Consider the following 25,532-nt stretch of genomic DNA (forward strand, 5'->3'; position numbering starts at 1 on the left):
CGACAAGAACTAAGAAACAAAACTTCCATGAAGAGACATAGAACCTTTATGACAGAAAAGCTAGCTAAGACTTAGTGTACTGAAATTTTTTCTAAGAATCACAGCTCTCTCTGGGCAAGGAATTATAGAAAGAATTGTAAAGATGAGCTCATCATTAGCCAATTATTAAAGACAAGCCCCAAAGTTTGAGGAAATTTGAACTCTACAGGCAGAGTAGCACTGCAACTCTTTCTGCCATGATTCAGACTGTATTTAGAAATGGCAGCTTAGACCTATCTCTGTTAGTATCATACAACAAAGTAAGAAAGTACAAATCAGCTAAGTGGAAAAGGAACTGAGTTTTACCATCTTTTCCTGAATTGAAAGGTTCCCAAATTATCCCCAGAAAACCCTTGGAAAGATTTAAGAAAAGCCACAAGGAAACTGTTACTGAGTCTTCAGTGCTGAGAAGTCAAAGAAGCCCAGCTGATCCAAACAAAGCATTCTTTACATGCTAACCAAAAGAGAGATTCAGCAGGTGGTCACATCACTTAGGTTCTGTGAAAAGAAACTGAAAAGGCAGAACTACATGAAGCTGGATGTGACATGACTATTGCACTTTGCATTTGACATAATGGATATCTTCAGCCACAATGGCCAAATCCATAGCATTTTTGCTTTCCAAAGAGCATGAAGCACTGCCCTTACTTTGAAGGAAGTGGCAACTGCCACGAGACTATAGTAATACCTCAGGCTTGCTCGATATAAAGATCTTTTCTAAATTTACAAGGAAATAACTTGTTGGGTTAAAACATTTGTCAAGATAAATGGTTAAACATTTTGGATCCTCCATTTACTTTGCCCGTTCCCAGCTATATACCTGTTTCTTAGCTGTCCTAAGTGGCTTGCATCCTAAATTAATTATAACTGTTAAATGGAAGAGCTAAGATCACAAACATCATCTACCACTCTCTTAAGACCTTTGGCAAAAGGACTGGGCAGCCTTTGGGGAAAGCAGCATCTTAAGCTGTTACAGTAAGATTCAGTAACACTCTGATACTGTCTCTGAATGTAATCTATGCAAGCCAACAAGTTCAATAGGAAGCTGATAAGAAATTACGTAGGGTATCTTGTAAATCCTGCCCTTCTCCATAGTTTGAAAGAGGGAGGAAGGAGAGAGTAGCAGACTTTTATTTCAAATCACAGGAAGAACATTCATCTTTTGTACGCAAGGTCTCAGGGGATACAGAATCTATCTAGCATGTAGTAAACCAGACATCAACTTCCTCCTCTTCTGAGGTGATCTGAGCCCATATCTAGTAGGAAAGTGCCCCAAATAGCAAGCCAAAGGCTATCCTATGCTAGGCAAGGGGTGTATTTACTCCTTGTTGAAGCTGATCCATTTTGCATGGAATACTATTCTCTAAAACCAGAGACAGTACTAGCAAGAGTGACCTATCTTATCTAACAGTTACAGCACACACTGAACAGTCCCTGCTTTCATAAAGTTGTCACAGTTTATATTGACTATAACTGGTGGCATCTGTGCCTTTACAGTTCTAGCTTCCATGGGCAGGCTTACATTATCTGCTTAGCATTGTCAATCTATTTCTATGAACCAGGCATGCTTATAGGACAGTACAAATGACCAATGCTAGTTTTTAATCTATCAATTAACTTACAGTGACCCACATATGAGTTTAAGCTTCAGGTTTGCAGACTGAAGTCTTCTATTGATCTGCAGAAGGGAAAACCATGATTTTTTCCCTTACACTGTCTATATGCAGATACCACTCATTATCTGCAGAAACCAGTTCTTGAAGAGAGTTTACTTCCTTTTTCTGTTCAACTGAAATAATAGTGATCACAATGTTTCAATATGAAGTTGATTTTTACACTATACAAACTGTCCTGAGACCAACAGTTAATTTGGCATGCGCCACCAAACAGCTCACTTATGGCAACTTATGGTTTCTCAACTGGCACTAAAAGTTTTCAGCATAGTCTCCCTAACTAATCAGTTTTCATCCCTTCTCTAATTCCAATAATATAATTGTTACTGTCCAAAGCTAAGAGCAAAGACCAAATAATCAAGTGACACTGAAAGCAGCATGAAAAAAATTGCCATAAAATCCAGCGCTCAGAGACAGCAATGTCTCAGAGGGTGCTGCTTAGAATCAGACCACTAATTTCTGGGCTAATTCTACATTATCTGTTTTGAAAGATTCCATGTTAATTTTGATGCATTCTGCACTGCTTCTGGAGAAAGGAAAGATAGTATTATGGGCCACCTTCTCCATTATGTGACCATTTCTGTAGTGATTTAAATCTGTATCAATTGCCATTTAGCATTTTGCAGATGTTTTCACAGACAGGAATCAGTATGGAAGAAAAAAGGTAGGGGAAAAGCAGGGCTTGTATGTCTTATGACCTAGGTGTAATTCCATTTAAAATGTTAGATAACTATTGCATAGAAAAAGGAAAGCCTTAAAAAAGGACAAAGGTTATAAGGGGAATAAATATAGTTATGTGAGCCAGATGAAACCAATTCATTTTCTACTACTGAAAGCCTGATCAGAAAAAAATGAAGCTAAAGGTCTGTGGTTGCCCTTCAAGAAATCCAGCTTGAGGATGAAATTCATGCCTGAATGCAGAGGAGCAATTCTGAAAAGTCGAAGTTTGATTTATTGTTCTCTGAAAGGCAGTGTAAAGCTTCTTACTAAAGATCTCAAAGTTACACAAAGGTGGTTCGTATGATTAAGGGCAATCATAGTTCCCAAGGACTCTTAGAAGATACAGACACAGCTTGGGCTTGTTTCTTACCTACTGTAAATTTTATTTTTTCATTCTGATTAGATGGAACTTCTTAAATTAATTTGTTCAGCATTTGCATTGCAAACAAACATGATCCAGCAGTAGTACAGGCACAGATTTGCAGTATATGATATACACAGATTCTGCTCTCATCTGTGATAATGTCAAACCAAGGAAACAAGACTTGAGAAAGCCAACATATAACGCTGTTCAATAAGCTGTAGTTGATAAAAAATGTCCAGAAAAGCCATTCTTTGGCCATTCTGCTCTAGGGCAGAAAATCTATAACACAGCTTGTAAGGTCTTAAAACATGCTCCTGAAATGAAAGGGAGAAGACAAGACCAAATTAAAGCAAATGTTCACTGCTTTTCAGCAAACAATCTCTTTTAGGCTGCAAATATCAGATGAATTTAGGATTTCAGTTATTTATTTTGAGAAGATTAGTTTAGGTAGGAGGGTGGGTGGATTTGCTTGTGAGTACATAATGCAGTTCTCTTGTGCTGTAAATCAGTGTAGCTCCAATGAAATCTGGGAAAAAGCAGCATTTCTGACCCTTCAACATTATTTTAGCTGTGCCTAATCACAATGGCTTCAATTTCTAAATTAAAAATATATATGTACACACATATATATGCATATATACCTATCTACTCAAAGGTTCTTTTCTCCTTATATTGCACCTTTGCTTGCTCGCATTACCTACAGTATCAGAAGTCTCAACTCAGAACTTCCTGGGTCTTGGTAATTATTTCAATTTTTATTTTAATGTGGTGCTTCTGTTTTATTTTTATGGTTTTCCAGAAATAACTCATAATGAAATAACAAAATTTGGGAACTGAGGAGAAGCTTGGGCTGCGGGCTTGCAGTGTCTGATAGAGTCCCAAACTTACACTTTGGCCAAGGTACATCACTTTTGCAGACTGAGGACCCACAAACCAGTACAGATCCTCCCAAGCTTTTTCAAAGGAATAGGAGGCTTAATGTAAATTGCATCAGAAGATAAAAAGATATTTATTTTTGATTTACAATTTTTTTATTAACAGTTTGAATATTAATTAACCTATTAACATGTTGAACAGTAAATTGCTACTACTGACATAATTAGCTTCTAGCAAATAGTCTTTTCTAAAAAGTTAATCTCTGACTCTTTTGACAGATCCTAGAGTATGTGTTACTGTTCACTGAAAAGATAAAAGACAATACAGAAGCCAGAATGTTATGGGATACAATGCATGCTTATTTTGAAATTACTTTCCTTAATCCCCTAATGTAAAGCATATTATACTCGTATTGATTTAACATGAAAAAAAAAAGGAGAGGCTGTTTGTAGACTGTATTAGGTTATCAACTACAAGTAATATGTCTCTTCTAGAGAAGAATGCTGTGTAAACTAACATGTGAACATTCAGCTCAATACTGAAAATTTTCTCAAATGCAGCAATATTATCACATGACTGTATTATATTCTTAACAAGCTCTATAATTGAGAATAAGGTAATGTCATAACAATATGATACTTACATTAGCATATGCATAGACACAGAAACTTCCTCATAAACTTCACTGGTGGAATAAGTTCCTACAGGTTTCCTACAATACCCACTTTACCCACTTTTTTGAGGCTTTCACCTCTGGGTTGAAATACAGCAACTAATGAACAATGAAGTGTTATATTGTGTAAGTTTAGGGAGTAAAGAATCTGTAGCAAAGTGCAGCTGAAGAGGAATTTTGGTAGACAAAATTTGTAGCCATTTGTTTCACCATCCAAACCAGTTCATATAGAACTTGGATTTCCAGAAGAGATTTTCCATTCAAGTTCACATTCAGACCTTCTTTAATTTGACATTTGCCAGCATGATAATGCAAAGTTATGTTGTAGGTGCAAGAAAAGTCTGATTTTTTTAGCCACTGAGTCATATCAGAGTTAATTCTAGAAGGTGTGCCATTGATGAATAGGTAAAATACTACCATAACAATAACTAACTTTATTACAAAATTCAGGTCCCAGGATCCCTCCTATGAATTGTGAGGTGCTTGAGAAAAAAAATATTTCTATTGCCACTTAAATGGTAAAGGGGCATAAAAGCTCTCAAATGTTTGCAGTAGATGTTGTGATTAAGAGAGAAAGAGAAGAGAGAAAACTGCATTAGTAACAATGAAGATAGCAGGCTAAATATGAAGAAGGGCTTTTGTGGTGTAAGAATATGTTTGCATAAAAAAATGCTCTGATTTAATTTGTAGAAGGACATTTTAACCTCATTCTAAGTTACATCAACTTAATTAGAGATTGTAGACAGAAGTAGGTACTTAAAAATTGTGTTATTTTAATTGACAGATCTTCTTCTTTCTGAAGTATTGCTCCCACACTGCCAGAATGCTGGTTGCTATCAAAGCCAGAAATTTTCATTATTAATTTAATATATTTGTCAATAATTGAATCTGGAAAATTTGGTTAAAAAATAAGGGACACAAGATCTGTTAGCATGAATTTTTTTCAATCATGCTCAAATCTCCAACAGCAGCTATTCAACAAGGTAGCACTGTTGAACTCAGTGAGCTAAATTCTCAATAATGTTAGCTGCCTTATTATTCTGGAAAAATCCCCTGCCTTATTTATTTCTGGAATAATTCCAGTTTTTACACAACTGGCTTTGGTGTGATAATGATAATCACATTCAACTTTATCTGTAAGACCCTGAAGTACACCTTCTACCCTACATATGGCTGGTAAAGCCTTAGTTAATGTATCTGTTTCAGCAGTGCACCTCAGGAACCATGGGCCAGCTGAAGGGAGTCCAAAGAAGAAAAGGGACTGACTGGCAATTAGGAAACATGACCTGTAAAAAACAGCTGAAAAAACAGGTGTTATATGAAGGAAGAAAAGAATTCTGAGGAGTGAAAAAATAATGATTTTTGAATATTTAGCAGATTGATGCAAAAAGCAAAAAAAAATCTGATTGCTATGTCCAGTATGCAACTAATTAATATGCTTAAACTGCAGTAAGTGACATTTAAGGTAAATGTTGTTGATTTTTTTCTTATGATAAAGTAATCCAATGTTTTAAATAAACTGTTATGATGATACCGCAATCTTAACTGCATTAAAAAAAATTACATGCCAAAAATTATATATGTATAACTGATTTTGCCTTTGGGCCATGGAATAAGACAACCTGACCTGTTATGACTCTCTTTAGATTTTTTATTTTCTTTTGATTCTTGGCTATCAAGATATTTACAATAAACTTAGCTCCTTCTTTAAAGGCTCCAAGATCAGGCCCTAAATCCATCATGCTGTTGATAATCATGGTGATCAGAAGTGTAACACTTGTAAAACTGGAATGTGAAATCCTTACCTCACAAAATGTCAGTGAGAATCTCCTTAAAAATGACCTTGTGATATGATCCCAACAAATCCCAGCTGTATCTGAAATGGAAAGGTGATTTGATAGTGAACTTTATTTTAGTGTGGCGACTTCCTGCTGTTTGTAACAAAAACAAAGTGCATGATGTAGTCAAAATACCACGAAGTCCTACAAGGCCAAAACCACAGTCGTATTTCATTTACTATTGTTTGTTTCTGATATATTTTAGTTTTCTGCTTTGTGGTTTCTGAACACTGAAATTCATAAATCATGGCAAGGTCAGCATCATTCTCTTAAGTATACAAATAATCGGTATAACGCAGTTCTTGTTAGACTATCCACACCCAAAGAGAAAATCATCTTTCACTAAATTATTTTTATTTTAGAACAAACTCTGTTTGAGTGCACAGTGTACATGTACCTCTTCTGATAAATTGTCTGAGCCTAGATTAACTCTGACAGCTGAGCTCTGCACATGCAAAAATGTTGTATTTTGAGAACAAAAAGGACATCACAGCATTCTAGATAATCCAATAGTTTTTTTTCTGTTTTTCCCAACTAGCTTTCTTCTGTTCTCCCCAGTTTTACACTAGCATTCATTTTGATTGAAAAATGGTTTAAAAAGTAGGATAAAAAATACAGTGGCTTTGGACTGAATAAATTAATAAAAATTTACAGCTCTGGTTACCTTCACTGAACCATTGCTGCACAGGTGCTACAAGGGACTGGCCATCAGAGAGGGACAAAACCTCCCTGCTGCTTTAACCTGTTCTTATGTTGCTGACTCAGCCTCAGTGCTGGAGATGTGGCAGGACCACTTTTTCCTCCACTGACCCCTGATTTCTTTGTAGTTATTACTGGCAACAGTTCCTGTCTCAGTCTCTTGTAAACTGAGGCTGGGGTAAAGGTTGTGAATCAGGTACCTGTCCTGTAGCTGTCCCTCATCAGCATTCAGGTATCAGCAGAAAAGAGAATCTGCCTCTTATTTCTGTTAATGCCAGAGATTGCAAATGACATCACTAAATCTGCAAAGACTGACTTCTTAGGTAGCACCAATTCCCTTGCAGTTCAAGATCCTCCCTCTAAGTTTCTCATTAGTTTATATACCTTTCTTTTGACCCCTGAGACTACTATTACATGCTCCCTGCAGGAATGGGGAATTCCTTCTGTCCACCATTTGCAGCCTGCTAAACCTTATAGTTCCTCAAACAAATTTTTCCTGAACTGGCTCCTTACCTTGCCCCCCCTGTAGTCACTTGTGTGAAAAAAAATAGGCCAGAGATGCTATAAAATACTGTCTAAAAGGAAACTGGCTACGCAGATGGTGGTTTTACACACTGTATCGGCATAAGTGACAAACATGGAGGCCAAGGCAAGTGCCAGTCCCATCTAGCACGAATTTATCAGAAAGAAGAGGGAGATAACAGTGTCAGCCTCTCTCCCCTCAGCAGTGATAGATATGGTAATCCAAGGGATCGGATCAATAGATCCCACAAAGTTCACACAGCTCCCCTCTTCCCTGCAGCACTTGAGCTAGGTTTGATGATCTACTACCTGTCTTACTAGGAATAGGTCTACCACCATCTTTTCCATTTAATTCCTTATATACATCTCCTTGATTGTCAATTACTTCCACAATAAATAAAAAAAAGGAAAAAAAAAATTGAATAGAGCTCTATATCTGGGTTTTACATCTTTCCCCTCACTAGTTTCTAGAACTAATTTCAGCTAACTCTTATTTCAGCTAACCATCTTTCTAGAATACATCTCTACTTACAAAATAGAACTGCTCAGAAGGGAAGTATGAGTCCTAATCTTTGCAAAGAAAAAAATATTTGCGGCTCAGTCATCCTACCACACTTACTGTTGTTCCTGACTCTGGCAGTGACACACAGTGCCCTGTTACACTCTTAGTGGGCTAGAAACTAAACGCATCAAAAATACTGCCCCTATCTCTAAGAATCTGCAGTTTAAAACATTATGGCATGATAAAGCAACAGCTGGAGATAATTTTTTCCATCTCTACTGAAATCTTACTTGTTTAGAAAGTGAATGTTTATTGCCTGCAAAGCACTTAGAATAAAATAAATGCAATATAAATGACAATGAAAAGGAATTTTCTCCCCTAAATTGTTCTATAGAATTTTTCTTCCTAAAGAACTGAAGCAAAAATATATCTGTAACCATGGAGATTATACCAGGCAACATGCATAATAATTCAAAATGCGGCATCAGACAAATGTTCTTTGTCATGACTGGATTACTACAAAGAAGTCGGTTTCCCCTAAACAGTTTGCAGAAGCAGGATAGGTGTGGTTAATTTCTCAACCCTCTTTTTTGCAAGGGGGAAGGGGAATTGTCAGCACTCTGGTATGGGCAGCAGACTGATAATTGTGTTCTGTTTGAAAAGACCCAGCTTCCCAGGTTCTTGGTAGTTTCAGCTCATAGATGTGATTTACTGAAAATACTTATCTTCTGTGAATAGTCACATCAGAGCAACTGGTCCCACCACATTGCCGGCACAACATAAAAGATGGCCATGGAGACATGTAGTTACAGAATAAACAGGAAACAGTTCTAATTAATGTTTACTTGTTTGGTTTTGGAGGTTTTTTTTAGGACTATATACAAATGCACAAGATCTGTCTTAAAACCAATTCATGCACAGTCCTAGAAATACCAAGATTTGGGTAATTTGAGTGTTAGCTATAAAACAACATTCCTTCACATCTGGCAATATTTCTTTCTCTGATTATTCCTTCTCTGCATGGATGGCATCAAACAGTAAATAGCTCTCAGTCTGCCAGGTTATAATGCAGGATGAATATTGATGTGATTCTTGATCCGATACAATCTATAATGCAGAGAGGAGGAATTACTGCAATCAGGACCTTTCCTAATAAACAAATCCAAAAAGAGAAAGTCACTTTTCCACCTAAGGCATTAACTGTTTTGCAGTTGCTTGAGCTAGGAGAAACTGATGATGAGGCAAGGATGATGTCAATCCTGTTTACTTACAATATAGAAAACTTGGTTTCCTTCAAGATGTGAGAAATTCAGAAGATATTTCCTTTTTATGCTGTCCTGAAGTACTCAGCTGTTTCTCAGAGCTACACACCTACTTTTTTTCTGCCTCTGTAACTTCTTTTTTCCAATTCCTGGCATTTTTGCCAACCCTGAAATTACAGATTATAGTAAATCTCTTTTGAAGTCCTCCTCCTCATTTTGTTTTGGCAATAGGCTATTGTTTCACCTGTCACTTTTATGAAGCTGGATTGCTTTTTTTTCTTTTTCCCATTTATTTTAAGTGACAGGCCTTTTTTATGCTCTCCCAACTTCAAAATACAATTTCACCCAGCCGTCAATGGATAGAGGTAGAAAGTAATTAATTCTTTCCCTTTCTCTTCTGTGAGAGGCTACAAAGAGGCCCAATGTGAAAGCAGGAGTTAACACAGCTACTTAACCTATTACTTCTGTCCCAGAAGGTCTGAACCTCCAGAGATCAGTGGCAATAATGATTTCTATGGTTTCCCAAAGTGGGTGTTATTATGCAAAGCACTGTTTTTCTAGAAGGAAGGATTTTACCCAAGATATTCACTCTAACTTCAGTGTGTGTAATTTAAATAGGTCAACATTTAAATCCAGAAAAATTAACCAAATTAAAGCAGAGAGAAAAGGTATGTTTTCTTTGCTAACTGGCAAGACACCTATGCCTGAAACATTAGAATTGGCCAGAGAGAATTTGGATCTGGGGACTGATAAAGATTTGAAGAAAGAATTGCAGTAAATATAGCAATAGCCATTTTTTTTCCCCTGAGCAGTTAAAACTGCTCTGTGCTGCACACACACGACAGCATTGCAGCACAAAGATTTAATAAAATAAAACAGCACCCTCAGCACTTAACGAGGAGAACCAGGGACAGTTCCATTCCTTTACCTTCTGATCTCAGAACTACTGATTTCTGCATCCATCAGTAGAATTTGCACTAAAATACGTGACGTATTTAAGACGGAGCCCTTCCTGACATTCTTTGGGTCAAAACAGAGCCTGTAGGGTTTATGGGCTCAGCCTCCCAGCGGGGCTCCCTACAGGACTCTGGGGGGGAACCAGCCTTCCAGCAGCTCCCCACAGGCCCCTTCCCCTCACACACAGAAGCAGCACTGGGGTGGGCAGCCCTTTCCCGCCGCTCTTTGGCTGCTCCCGTAGCACGACCGGATCCCTCTCAGCAGCCCGAAAACACCTCCACGCGCTCCGCCGACAACCGCTGTGCCCGGGACGTGCCCCCACCGTGGGCCACGGACCCCCGCAGACCCCCCCGCTCCCGCTCCCTCTCGCCTCAGCGCCAACCGCCGCCACCGCCGCCACCACTCGCGGCCCCACCCCCGCCCCCGCCTCCCAAGCCGATTGGCCCGAGAGCGCCACGTGACGGCCAGGCGGGTGGGCGGGCGGAGGAGGCGGCGGTGGCGGGGCGGGCGGGCGCGCGCTCGCTCGCGGGGAGCCGGGCCCGGCGGGAGCGGCGCCGACGAGGGCGGAAGTGCGCGGCGGGTGCGCGCGGGCGGCGGCACCCCAATGAGAGCGCGGGGGGCGGTGGCGGCGGCGGCGGTTAAAGCGGCGCCGGGCGCCGGGCTGGAGCCGCAGCGCGGAGCCGGGTCTTAGCCCTCAGGTGAGACGGACGGACATGCCTCGGAGCCACCCTGGGTCCCCCCCCGTCGTCCCACGCCCCGGGTTGTGGGGAACTCGGCTGTCCCGGCCCCGCTCCCTCCGTGAGGGCGAGGGGAGGCGGGAGCCGCCGGGTCGTGGCCGCGGCCTGAGCGGGCCTGGGCCCGCCGGCCGGGGGATGTGGCTGAGCCCCCTCCTTCCCGTTCCCCCTCGTCCTGTGGAGAGGGGGGGCGGGGGGGAGCGAGGCAGCCTCCTTCCTCCCCGGTGTGTGGGGCGAGGAGAGCCCGGCGGCTTCCCCTGCCCCGGGACGCGGTTCCTCGGCCGCGGGGAAGCTTTGGGGGTGCGGGGGAAGCGGTGCCTCGCGTGTAGCCTGTGTCCCTCGGGCCTGCGTGGGAGCCGGCATGGGAGATGAGGCTCCGCTGCAGCCCCTCGCTCGTGGGTCTGGCTACTTCTGCTGCGTCCCGGTGGCGTTGGGGCTGAGGTGGAGTTAGCGGAGCTGGGTGGTTGCTGCGGCTTGTATCTACAAGTGGGGCTCGGGGGAGGGGAAGGGTGAGCAGAAGCTGGCCTTGAGTCTTAGTTTCTCTGGTGAATTCCTTCCGTGCAGGCTTCTCTGCCTCCCCGTTGCTGCCCTGGGATAAGTGATAACGTTTCATCTCTGCGAGCTAAACGGAGGGGTTGAGGTGCTGTTGGTCTCAGCTGATCCAGGAGTTTCTGAGGGATCTTGTCTTATCTGGCTGGGCTCTGTATGTGCTGCTCTTTATTCTCCCTACAGCCTAACCGGTGTATATCTTGTAGGAGGAGAAGGGTGGTGCCCGAGTGTGACCTTACCTGGAGAAGGGCAGGGAGAGAGGTGGTGAGACAGAGCAGCCCAGTCATGCTTCCTGAACAGCCGCTGAAGGCCTAACTCGGTCTTTCTGCTGGAGTCCTGTTGAATCAATTCAGATCCTAGAACAGGAGACTTAGTCTTGACTACCCTGGGTGTTTTTGTGGGGAAAAGGGAGCAGGGACACTATACCTGCACTAGGACCAGCCTTAGCTTTTTCAGAGCTTAAGTCTGCAGTTTGGGTAGCTTTTTGTTTGTTGAACTGTCCAAACATTACTTGTGTGGTTTCCAAGATCCTTGTTTCTCTTGTGAGGGGGAGGGAAGTGCCTGTCTGTTCAAGGGCATCTTCAGAGCCATGATTTTCAGGAAAAGCTGTCTTTTTTTTTTTTTTTAGATGCCTTAAACTGTCCCCACACCCCCCTGCCCCAAACTGAAGTTATCAAAGCTGAGAAGAGGAAATAACAACTGGGAACCAGTCTTGTGGTTCTTGCAAGTGATTTGCTTGAAGGCTGAAAATAACTTTATTGTAGAGAGTTTAATAGCAACAGCTCAATCTTACTTGGTAATAGCATCTTTACGGCTTATTCAGTTATAGCAGACTTGTTAAAAGTTTTATCTACAGCTTTAATCACTTCTGGCCCCTGTATATGGAACTTAGATTTTTTGCTTATGATCAGATGATACCAATTTCCCATGGTAAAAGTTTTTGCATTTACTTCCTGTATTAAATATTTTAAGAAATAGAGAAGCTTTCAGACTACTCCTGTAAATAAGTTTCCTATATTAGATTTTTAGTAGCAAATTGTTGTACACCTCTTTTGGAGTAGGCCAACTTGATTTTGTTTTGCATGCCTGGAGAAAAGTGAAGCTGACCTATTTTCACTGGGGTTATGTATATGCTGCAGAGGAATGTCTAGTTTAAAGATTTAGCTGGAATGCTTTACAAAAACTCTTAACTGAAAGCTTAATTTGACCAGACAATACCTTTTCTAAGTCACCCTTTAAAACTCTCAAACTTGTCTCTAATTGTCAGTGCAGTGGTACTGGATATCTGGGTAGAAGAGCAGTTGAGACATTTTGATCAAATCTAGGCAGTAATGATGGGACACTGCCTAGACAACTTGGATGTGTATGCTGAAATCCTGGGTGATATATAGGTCCTGTGACCTAATGCTGCTTTCAGGCTTTAAGTTTTTTCAGCTGCAACTTAACTAATTAAGCACCAAATGTTATTTGACCAAATGCTGGGAAAAATGGCTTGCTTCTCAGGGAAGCATTGTGGTCCAGGCTTCATAAGCAACAGAAGTGTCCTGTGAACAGAGCAGAAGTGGCCAAGTGATGTAGCAGAACAAGCTGTAACATCATGATCTGGACTCGGGTTCATAGTTTGTTCTTGTCCTGTTGCTTTGTAAACTCTGTTCACTTTCCATGCAGTGGATACTGGCACTTTAACTTGATAATTTCTTATTAACTAGATTCAAACTCCATGTGACTAAGTGACTTGCTTTCTATTACACAATGAATTCATCTGAATTAGTGGCCTCTCAGCAGAGGTACTGAAGGAGCCTGTTTCTCATGACAGATGGGCAGTAAGCACTCATGGGAATGCAAGTGCATAGCAGAACAAACAGTGCCTAAGGTCGCTAGATGTCTTGTGCCTGGAGCAAAAACTCAGGATGGGAGTAGTGGTCTCGGGGGGTTTGAGTGAAAGGCAGTGGCTGGGAAGGCCACAGAAGTAGATGAATGTGGGTGCTTGCTGCTTTTCACACCCTGTGTGCCTGACTTCAAGTAACTTTTGCATGATTGACTTACAAAAGATGCTGATCCTGATTATCAGCCAGGTTGGATATCAACTATATTCTCAAACTCTTCTTCTGTCTTGACTTGGAAGTACTCACCTGCTGATAAAAACCTTAAGTTCTTTAGGTTTTCTTTCTTCATCCACCTTCTACCCCTATGTCTCTGGTAACTATTCTGCACCACCATTGAGCAGTGTTGATAAGGTTCCATTGCTTGTTACCTGCCACTGTGTGGAGTGGCAAGGTCAGAAACAGGCTTGGCTGTTTCACTCTCCTAGCGGTAATAATCAATTTTGTGACTTTTGTTCTATGATACAGTTGATACCTGCCTCTTGATAAGAGGCTATGGAGCAGATATTTAAAAAGTATTTGTTAATAGCTGCCAAAGAGCGATCATTTTGTTGGTAGCTCCTTTTAGCCCATTAAACGGGACTAAGCAACTTTCATCAATGCCTGCCCCAGAAATATCAAGTTGTCTTGTCATTTAAGCAAGATAAGTCTATATAACTCATGCTTTGTCTCTTTGTGTTCTTCCAAATACTGCTTTAATAGTAATATTAGAGGATCTGTTTTGTCTCTTGTGCTTGAGATGTGCAAATGTGGTTTTCAAGACCTGTCAAAATGAGAGTCATGAAGTCATGTAATATGAGAATGTTATTTAGGCTGCTGTGTAAGTAGCTAATTGAATCTTTAAGGTGACAAAGTGCTTGCTTAGAACAGTCACTTTCAACTGTTTTATATGAGACCCTGAGCCCATGGCCTTCCTAATACTTGCCAAAGTGGCTGAGAAAGGAGCAAATAATGGTTGATTATGGGAATGAGACAATGGAAATGCAGTCCTGACTAGGAATCTTTGCAGGATCACAAGTCAAAGACCAAAAAATCAGTCCTGGATTATAAGTGGTTGTTAAAGCCTTAATCCTGTCAACTGTTACTTTGTGAATTAGTGTTGCTGTCAGTTGATGTGATCAGTATGAAATATTTCAGGCCACTAGAAGTGTAACAAAACTGGAGTTTTTAATATGTTCTTCTTAAATTTGGAATGTGGCAGAACTAACCTGAAGTCCAAGTGTAGAACTGGGAAGCTGAGAACATGCGGAGTTATCCAGGTGCTGTTATTTCTCTGGTTTCTAACTCTCTCTCTGTGTCTTGCCTATAGTGAAAAAGATCATTCTTCAGAAGAGTACTGGAGACCTAGACTTAGCCCCAGCTTTGGGCATGGTTTTGTTCATGTAGATGGACAGGTTAAAGAATGTTTCTAATTTAGATTTAATATTGATAATGGGGTTTTTTGCAAGCTAGTGGCTTAAATCACAGGTTTAGCAAAAAAATCCTACCTTACAGATAAGACTATTATAGTGTACTGTATTACAGGATAATACTCAAAACACGACAAATGACTTTAAAAGTTTAATTGTAGGAGCTACCTGAACTCTGGACTCCATGTTGCAGAACACTAACTAAAGTGGCTTTTTTTTAAAGGAGTTTGTTTGTAAGGTTAGTGCTACCCTGCTTAGCAGGGCACTGTCTTGGGCACCACTCTAAAGCAAACATTTAACAAGTGAAGTGTTTTTTAGATCAAGCTGCATGTTGCCTCAGCTTTCCAGAAAAGAGGTGATTTTGCTAATTGGGGAAGCTGCTCCCTGGTTAGAATGAACTAATTCTCAAGTATGTAGTGATCTCTGATACAGCCTTTCTATTTAAACTGCTGCTGCAGTAAGAAACTCCTCCCCATGATGGTACTCTTCTGCTACTTGGTGTTCTTGGTGTACTGTGAGATCCCATTTTGGGTAGATAAGGAATTCTCATTAGTGTAGTCACCAAGAAGTCTCACTGACTGACTTTTATGGCAGCCTTCTGCTTTTATCTATCATATCATGAAATAGGCTAGCCAAGCAATTTAAGGAAATGGTCTTTCAAAAGGCAGAAATGTGTGCTTGTAACTGGTGCTATTTCTCATTCTACTTTCTCATTTTCAAAACATGTTTTAGGAAGCAATTTAATTTTTTAAACAATTCTGCAAGCTCACTGAGAATTTATGTTGAAGTTTTGCCTTGTAAGGCAAACTAAAATCAAGGTAGGCTTTATGGGTTTAATCTGTTCTGAAGCTATAATGGAAAGAAACTAATTAAAAAATATTATTAGACATAAGTAGGCTGATCAGTGGTGATACTATACATCTTTATCTTCATTTAGTTTGTAAAACCAGGATCAAGCAGTGATCTTGTCCAATGTCCCTGTCTTCTAATGGTAGCTATGATCTGATGAGCATGCCTCCTATTATACTCTTGTAAATAAATATTAGTTAAGGTTTCTACTTAAGTGTTAGTCATGAAGGACTTGCTGTAAGGTTTTTTAGGTCTGCTGTCCTACTTGTGCAAGTTGTCAAATAGGCCTTTCACTTCCAAAGACTCCCCTGGTCAAATAAGATTTGTAGCAACTGTGTTGCTGGGGCACAGACTTGAGTTGTAGAGTTGCTGAGGCTGGAAGACACTTCTGGAGACTGTCTAGTCCAGCCGTCTTGCTGACTCTGCTAATCCTGACCCATAAACTGGCTTGTCATCTGTTGCTAGGTAGAGGTTCATGCATACGTGCTTTTCTCATGGGAAGGGCAACTCTCCTGCTTTGCCTTCCTGGCCTGTCTGTCCTAAAGAGCCTGTAGCCATCTACTGCAGCACTCTTAACTGTGAGAGCTATCCTAGCTCATGTCTGTGATCGCAGTGAGGTTATGACCCCTGCAGCTACACACGAACCCCCAGCATCTCCTGTTTGTTCCCTGTGCTGCATGCATTACTGTACAGAAGCACCCTGTTGTGCTGATTTCCCAGGAAAGGCATGAGAGCTATGAGAAGCTGGCTGTGTATTAGAATAGTAGTGTTTTATTCTGATAATGTGCTCTGTGGAGGGAGGAAGTGTCTCAAAGAGCACACAAGGATAAAGGTATAGTTTATATTCTGCATTGGTTCTGTATTTTCATGTGACCTGTCACTTGCTAGATCATAAAGGGAAGTGTCCTGAGCTAAATGTGTCCTAATTTCTCTGTGTTGAAGTCAAGTGGTTCTGAGTTAAGTCTGCCACCCAAAACCAGAGTTATCAACAAGTGTGTTATACTGTGCCACTCTTCCTTTTACAGCACTCTGGAGGCTCTGTGGTTGGAGAGCATGTGTTTGACTGTAAATGCTTTTATAGTGGTAGGCAGAGCATTCTGTTCGACTGAGACCAAGGATAACACTTCTCCCATAAGGGAAACTCCACAGCTTTTTAGTTTTATTAACTTTATACTTACAGTAGGGATACTGAAATTGCATGTGACCCCTGTACTGGTGTAATAATCTAGTTTTGATTTTAAAAAAGAAATACTGCTTTTGGCTTTAATATAAAGTATATTAATACAGTAAACTAGAAAACTGCATGCCTTTTTGTTATTGAAAACATCTGTTCTTAGTCCAGTAGAAAGGTAGCTTCTTGTATGTGCAGAACACCTTGGTATGGTATTGGCTTTTCCTGACTGGGGAAACTGGAGTGAAGAAATCTGTTTAAAGGTGGCTTAATGCAGCAGCTGTTATGGATAACTAGTAGTTATCTGAAGTACTAGATGTCACTTGCTGTTTTGTGTGATGCAATGTGGCAGTACATCCCCTCCGCTGACAGGAAATAAAACTTCTCCAGGCAGGGAGGAGGGGGGGGGGGGAAATAAATAACAAAACCAACAAGCCCTGGAGGCCGCAGGTTGAAAATTGAACTGACCAATTGAGGTGTGCCAGGTACACTGAAGTGACCTTTTGGCCAATAGGGATTAAAATGCCCACAGGTCAGATTTGACATGGGTGTAAACAGCATCCTGCCGGAGGACATTTTGGGAAAGTCAGTCCTCCTTGGAGCAGCGGGTCTGCAGTTGGGGACTCCCCCTTGGGTCGGGATGCTGCCTGAGGTAACTCCTGCAGGTTGAGAGTCCTTATCTTTTAGGTGAGCGATATGTGCATTTTGAGTCATCATTTTAAAAATTGAGAGTTCTTAAGTTGGGTGTGTAGTACTAATTCCCCTTACATCATTGAGCCTGTGGTTTATAAATGTTACTGAGTTCTAAGTTTTTACTGAAGAATAAATGTGAGTTTTTAACACCTGTTGGATTTGATTGTGTGTGTGCCTCTAACATGCAAATGCATTGATTGAAAGATGGGGAAAAGGTTCAGTGCTTGGCACTTTTGTGGTGTGCCTGATTGAGGGAGCTTAGTGACTCATGGTATACATCTGTGAACCCTTCAGTTAAGTGCTTAAAATAGTGGAAGTACCTTCAGAGGCTACAGGGAGATGATTCCCCAGTGCCTCTGGGGAGGTGAGACTCCATAACTCAGAGCAGGGGTTTATTACTTGCCTACCTCCATCAAATGCGAGCACAACAGGGGCTTACATTTCCCCAATGGAGATGTGAATGAGATGTTAACTTCTGTTTAGGAGCAAGGAATATAATTGTATGGGCAGACATACAAGACAGTTGCTTCTGCTGGTAGTATCCAAGCCAAATCAAATAGTGTTTGGTCTTCTAATTTATCCCAGTTCACTGGGGAAACTGGAGACAGCATGATCTAGTGAGATCCATCTTCTGGGGGAGCAGTGGTAGCAACTTGTGACCTGTCTGCAGGGTTTTGTGCCATATTTGCAAGACCAGCGGGCTAGCTCTTACAGCTCAAGCATTGGGGAAGGATGAGGGGAGGAGATTGAAGAATTAAATCCTGCAACTCTGTAGCATGCTTATGGCTGAATTGGTATTTGTTAAAATTTGCTAGATCAATGTTAGTGGCAACTTCTTTGTTGATTATACAGCTGCAGGTTATCCACTGAAGTAACTGAAACCATGTTGTAATCTTGTACTGCTGTAGGATTTGAATCTTGGGTTATTTTGAACTTGTGTGCCACTTAAGACGTTGCCTAAGCAGAGGTATTTGACTTGTCTGTTGTATTTGTTATACTCCCAGAGATCAAATAAAAAACCAGTATTAGATTAACCATCTGAAGCATGTTCTTATCTCTTGGCAGTGGTTTGGTTGACTTGGTGTATGCTGTGTGTCACAGATGAGCATGTTTCTGCATGCATGAGATTTCAAAGGAAGCATAGTTGAAATATGCTTTGCAAGTCAATGGGAATGAGGCTATTGTACGACTCAGTTGCCCAAGTGTCATTTTTCTGGTGTAAGCCTAATTGACTAGTGTGAGAAATGGTGTCATAATTCACCTGAAGTAATTAGGCAGCTAGACAGTTACACCATAGTGACAAACTCTTAGCATAGTAATACTGATTAATGGTATTAACTCGGTCTTTGTGCTTGTAGAATACTTCTACCGGGTTTCCTAGCAAGTTCTTGCTAGGGTAGAGCAGTGTGGTAGATCCTTCTCTTCTGTAGTCTGTCTGCAATGTGTCTTCTGGGCATTAGTACTAGACCTGGAGGCTTTCTGAAAATACTCAGAGAGGTCTGGCTAGGTATCTCCCTGCAGAAGAAGTGTTTTTAGCTGTAATGGCACTAGTCTTATGACTGCCACTTCAGGTAACACTATCTTGTTGAAATAAGGAATATATTCTGCTTGGTGCTATGTACAATCTGCTAGTTGCTCTGCAGTGAATAATATGGAAAATGGGATGGTGGTTTCTTATTTTTTTTCCCCATAAAACTATATAACTATGATGCATCTGTGTGTTATCTGTGAAACAATGAGGCAATTTTAGTAACTGTATTGCATTGACCTGTAACTACCTCTAAATACTAAACCTTTTGTGCTAGAGTTTGGGGGGACTGATGGACTGGGACCTTCCCTGAGGTACCTCAGCTCTCAGGAGAAACTTCACTTTAGGGTGGTGTTGCATGCCCCCATTGTGGGGGTGAGTAATGTTTGTGAGCCTGATGCACCTGCCGCCTATTCTGGTGAAGAGGAGTGACCCTACTAGTTAGGGAAGGGAAGCAGCATGTTTTATGCTTATCTAGTTCATCACTGTTGGCATGGGGACAGATACCTGTGTGACAGGATGCTACAATAACATAGAGCTGGTGGGTTGTACCTAATGAAGCAAGAAGTGTGCAAGGCTACTATTAGAATCTAAAAGGACAGGTATAATATTAAAACTGCAGTTCTACCATACTGTTAATATCAGAGGTGCACACCAAAGGCTTTTGACATCTTCTACAGTTGAAGACCAGAACAGGTAAGAAACATACTAAACATGGCCCCAGTTGCTGCACAGCTGTTGTGGACTTAAAAGGACACTTTCACTTTGATTAGTTCAGAGTGCAAAAGTGAATGGAGTAACCCAACTCTAAAAGGCAGAGTATTCTATAGACACTGCTTTAAGTTGTTTTTCAAAGGTTCTCAAGTGTGGTAGCCTCTTAATCCTCAAAGATGCCTGTTGTGCAAATTCCTTACTGTTCTCGCTGGCAGTGTTGTGGGGACCACACTGCTTGGGTACTTATCAGGAGGGATAATTCTAGATCTCTCTGCCTTGTTGCTCTTATCTCTTCCTTGTGTGTTCGTCAGTGTCACTGGAGCTGATGCTGCATCCAAGGCAGAAATTCAGGCTTCCAAATAGTGATGATCTCCTGAAGGCACGGAGGCACAGTATCATGTTAGGTCTCTCTGTGCCTTGGTAGAGTCATGAGTTGTACTTTCTGACACTGTAGCAGCATGAATACAAACTGAGCAATGTTATAGTTGACTTGTTAACACAGATTTTTATGGTACTCTCCCTAGAAAAATTGATGCATGCTGGAGTATTGGCAGTTTTCCCACCATTATGTTGTCTCTGTTTCTTCTGATCACCATTTGGATCTATAAGGAATCCTGTAGGGGAAACTGCCAGTTCATCTCCTTCCTCCATGAGGAAGTCTGGGTAGAGATGACTTGCCTCGTGACTGTAGGGGTAGAGCACTCTGTACACTATTTTCGTGCATCATGTCCTGAAGAAGTTGACCTTGTGAATAGTATCGTTCAGTAGATAAAGTGGAACAGCAGTGGGAGAAGACCATTAGCTTCTGTTCTTGCAGGTGTTTGCAATGCTTTGTATGCATTCAGTATGTGTGAATTTAGTACAGACATACCTGGATTAGTGTCATTGACATTAGTTTCTAAGAACCACTTACATAGGTGACTAGCAGATTGCAGTTGTACAAATGCATTACTGCACAACCAGGTAGCTGCATTTCCACTTACTGGGCTCAATTTTCAGATAAGCTATGTGTTTTCTTTAAGCAGGAATCAACTTGATATCACAGCGTAGTCTTAGCTTGGTAGTAAATTGGAAAGGCTTTTGTGTAACTCTCTCCTCTTATTATAATAGTGTCTTTAATGCTGCCTTCCATGATTCCTCCCTCTGTTGTTGAATGGTCTTTGTATTCATAAAGACTAAGGGGAAAAAACAGGCACTGCTTTATTGGGCTGGGAAATGGAGATGCCTACCTAAACACTCTGTGCCTGTGACAAAAATAGAATAGTTGAAATGGGCATTTTTTTACAGATCTGTGTAAAGATGCCCCAAGACCAAAATGAAGTACCAGAAATAAGGCTTTCATTCTAGTGTCTATATTCAAGTTCTAATTAAGATGACTTGCGAGGCTTTATGGACTGTGTGTGGCTGCAGTAGTGTTGGGATGCCTACATGCAATGATAATCTCTTGATACAGTTGTTACCTGGCTGATAAGAGTATTAACTTTGTCATGACCTTTGCAACCTTATTTAGTCAAACATTGATATAAGTGATTTTTTTGGGGGGTGCTGCAGTACCTTAAAAGTACTGTTTAAGGGCAGTTCTTTCTCTTCTTCACTTAGCTACTGACCAGAAACAAGTTACTTGGTTATTTCCCTTCTACTCTAAGGCAATTCTAAAAGAAAAAAAAAAAAAACCACAAAAACCCCCCCCAGATATTTAAGTGCCTTAGGAACAGGGATATGTATGTATTTGCCTGTATTTCAGTTCAGCATAAGATATGACTTTAGTTTAAAGGGTTGCTTTAAACTGCTAATCTGCTGATGCTCAGACTGAGTCCTTACTGTGACTAAGTCTTTGAAAGTTGCATTCAAGTATGCAGCCTTGCTGCAGACTTGGATAGGATTTAGTTCCAGTTTTCCTTGGGCATCAAGCTTATTCTAAGCAAGGTGATTTATTACCTTGAAAACACTGCTAACATGTAAAATATTGTCTATTTGTAAAGAATAATCTAGAATGGTCGTCTACTGAATGATGTGAGAGGGCATATGTTGAAGAATTTTTTTCTAGTAAGTAAATGCCTGATTTCTGAGCTATAATGATGTATCTCTCTGCAAACTCATAGGCAAAGTTGGGCTCTGCTTGGCAAGGGTGGTAGGAGGGAATGTGCTGAATATAAACAGGTATTTCATAGTTAAAATAGATCACTATTCTGGTGATCCAGATCTGAAGATAGCCTTAAAAGGCGGAGTTGTCCAAGGCTAGCTATAACCTGTTGCAAAGAACAATGTGCTAGACTTTGTAGGTTGCTAGGGTAATGATCAGTTAAAGTAGCAAGGCATCTGGGAGTCTCCTATTCTTCATGGTCTTAATCTACATAACTGCATATGTCAGAAAAATACTGGAAATCTTTTTATAGTAAGTCCACTCTTCTACAGATCAGTTGATCTTAGTGAACAATTTTAATCTAAGTGGAGAGCTGAAGATGACTTTTCACTATTCCACACGTTTGCATGCAAAGTAAGATATGGTATGAAGACTTAGGATCACTAGTAGGGGTTCTTAATCTTAACTGGCTGGCATCCAGTGACTAGATGTCTGATGCTATTGATAGTGTTAGAATATTTTAGTGTGATTTCTGGGTCCCTGTGTGGAATGCTTGCTTTGTCATGCATGCATGCAGCGAGGATTCCTGAACATAAGTATGTTAAAAATACTGCTTTTATACTGCTTATGGTATGCTCCAGATGAGCAAGTCCTAGGGACTCTTCTGCAATACAAGTTCATGATGCAGGCTGCAGTCTTTCTTCTAGAAGCTAACACTCCACTCAGATTAATTTGAAATACAATTCCTGAATTAAAACTGTTCTTCAACTTGTGCTCATACTTTCCCTGGACATGCAGGAGATGGGGAATAATCATGATCTGGCTTTAGGTTCTGGTTTAACCTTAAACTGCTACAACGCTGTGAACTTGCTTGTCTTGGGCTTGCTTCTTGTGTCTGTTAACTATCAGTGTATGTACAGCTGCTGCTAGACAGTAGCTGTGACAGCCAGTGTCTTTAAATGTACAAACAATTATGGTTTTTTGGGTGGGATTAGTAATTAATTCTGATTGAAACTAGTGTAATGTAAGCTTGTAACTTTCAGTGTATCAAGTAAATAATGTATTCTGCAGTTTTTCCTGTAACATTTAGGGGTATGTCTGCTGTCACTTCTTCTAACAAGGATCCAGCCTATAAAGAGTATATCTGTCATGCATACAGAGTAAGGTAGTTCCTTGCCCTAAATTCTTACTTTTCCTCCTGATGTTATAAAGTATTAAGTTTTCCAAATCCATTTCTAGTTTCCTGTTCAGCGCCCTTATCTTTGCAACTGCAAGTCTACTAAAAGATCTTACACAGAGAGAAAATGCCTGATTACCAAAAGCAAATATCAGGCTTGGGTTTCAGTCCAGACACTGCAGCAGGGTGTTGGCTGCACCAGCACACTTGTCTAAGGAGCGTAGTGTGAACAGGATTAGGGAACTTCCCAGCTTCTGCAGCAATATGGGTAACCTTTTGGCTGCTGTAGTTCTACCTTCTTTGGCTGCAGTTGTACAAACTGTTGTACTTCCCTCACATCAGCACTGGCACTGAGGCATGTGGCATTGCTGATGTGAGTAGCAGACCCAGTCAGACACACACACTGCACAGCTCTGCTACAGGAGAAGATGGGCTTGAACAGCCAGGGGCAAGGGAGAGGGGCCTAAGGGAGAGGATGGTGGTAGCAGCGTTGGGCAGTATAAATGGGGGCTGTGAAACTGCTGCTCCAACCTGCTCTGCAAGACATCTCAAGCTGAATGAATTCCTTGATCTGATTAAGCATGGCCCAGAAAAATCTATAACCACAACTGAGAAGGGCAGAAACACCCAGCAGTACATGGGAAAGGATACAAAGACACCCCAAGCAGGAATTTCTGCCAAACATCATAATCTCTGTTTAGCTTGAAAACCGGTAACTGGAGTCATGCCAAGAGGTAAGATATTAGCACAGCAAAAGAAGATAGAGTAGCATTTTTATTTTTAGCCTGCATATCCTAAAATTTTCAGTAGCATTAAATATGCCACTTAATCTCAAATGAACTGGTTTTTTATAGTTGAGTTACCAGTTGGAGCATTTACAGCCCATTGAAAGCTAATGGAATTTCAGTACTTAAATATTTTCTGGATAACCTCAGAACAGCTGAGGAGCTCTTACAGTTCATAGCTCAGTGAGATTGTTAATTAGTTTTGTGATCCAGGGAATTTCTGTGACTGCATTCTTGTGGGCATATCACAGAACCAAACACCTCAAAGCCTCTAATTCATTTTCTGATAAATGAGGATCGCTAAAATACTGTTGCAAAACCTTGTCCTTTTGGTGCTTGTTTTTGATGACATCATATTTAAGTCTTTAATAGGTTGAATACCCAGATTTTCCTTTAAAAGTAGATATCTGAAGGGTTTAACAAAGCCCCTCTGTCAAGCTATTGGACTAAGGGTTTCTAGAATCCTGCTTTAAAATCCAAAGAATGGCTGCTTTCAGTGGCAGGATAGCAATGAAAAGAAATGTCCAAAGATATCAGCTGCACAGTGAGAAAACAAGGGCTGATCTCAGCAGTTTTGAGCTTAGAGCTTTATTTCAGTTTTAAATCTCAAACTGAATTGGAAGAACTAGAAGCAATTCCAATTAAAGCCTTTGGAGGAGTCTAGAATTTTTTTATTATAGTAACAGAATATTTGTGGGAAGACAGGTAGACTTAGTGAAGTTTCTAATGTTTTTTTTCTTCTATGTATCTGTGTGGGCTGTAGCAAAATGGGTTGCTTGTGAGATGACAAGTGCTTTTTCCTTTCTTTAAGTGACTGTACAACTGTGGAGTCTTAATGCAGGTGAGGTAAAAAGGGATGTAAAAGTGCAATCTGGTTTGAAATACATGTAGTTATTTGGTAATGGTCTCTGAATCTTGGCATTAGGTAAACCAGTCCTGTTTGTTAACAATGTTCTGAACAGTTCAACTGTTTAGGCTGATGAGAGGATGGATAAATAGCAAACTGATGCTTAAATTTGGAGTTTATGAAGCTGTTTATAAACAAATGCCTTGAAGTGCTCAGTTTCAAGGGACCAGCCAAGAATGACACAACATTGTGCAGGTTTCTTCTACAGCAGGAGGCCTTAGTTAACCTGGAGAAGTTAGAATCTAAACATGTAAAACAACGGAAGGCTGAAATAGTTGGTGAGCTTAGGGTTAGATTTCTTATATTGAGGGTGGCATGGTTTCATTAGTCCTGTGGCCAAGTACAGATCTTCAGAAGTCTAAATCAAAACAGCTTTTTAGTAACTACTATGGTGGCTTGATTTGTAGATCTTGCTGTGCTTCATGTGGCCAGCCTGTCTGCTGGTGTAACCTTCGTTTCTTGGTCTGAAGAGCATCTTTCACTAGCACCACAAAGCTCCTATTGTGCATATGGCTTTGTGTAACCTATTATAAAACAAATCCAGAGTTATCAAGTCAATGGCTTAATCTTATCTTTTACAGCAGATGAAGCAATTAATTACTTCTAATTTCTTAAAGATGAAAGACTGCCTGAAAAAGTTTATGCTCTGACCTGGGCTCTGCATATCACTTTATTGTGAAGCAGGATGAAACTTCTGTAACCAGAAGAACCTTCCCTAAAAAATCTTTCAGAAGTTCTTTCCTTTTTTTTTTTAAGGGCTTATGACACTTACCACACAAAGTTCAATGTGGTGTCATTAAACCTGGGCGTAAAATGACAGATTGAAATTAAACAGGGTGACTGACTGCCATTGACTGGATTGCTTCTCTTTGTATTAGAGGAGGGTAACTATTGTTGTTTGGGTACAGTTTGCTTTCCAGCAAGT

General features: G+C 40.7%; 1 protein-coding gene and 1 long non-coding RNA gene across 3 annotated transcripts in view; one reads left to right on the forward strand and one right to left on the reverse strand.

The window, feature by feature from the left end:
- RALB (RAS like proto-oncogene B) overlaps nt 1-25,532 on the forward strand; it is a 55,634-nt gene that overhangs the window by 14,712 nt on the left and 15,390 nt on the right. The window contains exon 1 of one of the 2 annotated variants that reach the window (XM_075028748.1): nt 10,651-10,823. The exons of the other annotated variant lie outside the window; for it this stretch is intronic. The gene's annotated coding sequence lies outside the window, so the exon portion shown is untranslated. Of the gene's footprint in view, nt 1-10,650; nt 10,824-25,532 lie in introns of those variants that run through there. 2 annotated transcript variants of the gene reach the window in all.
- LOC142031666 (uncharacterized) lies at nt 2,636-9,416 on the reverse strand. The gene is made up of 3 exons (XR_012650587.1): nt 9,178-9,416; nt 6,151-6,221; nt 2,636-3,110 (listed from the first exon to the last, which is right to left on the reverse strand). It is a non-coding gene; the product is annotated as an uncharacterized LOC142031666 (long non-coding RNA).

The sequence above is a fragment of the Buteo buteo genome, chromosome 5 (assembly GCF_964188355.1).
Source record: "Buteo buteo chromosome 5, bButBut1.hap1.1, whole genome shotgun sequence".
In the NCBI taxonomy this organism is placed as follows: Eukaryota; Metazoa; Chordata; class Aves; order Accipitriformes; family Accipitridae; genus Buteo; species Buteo buteo.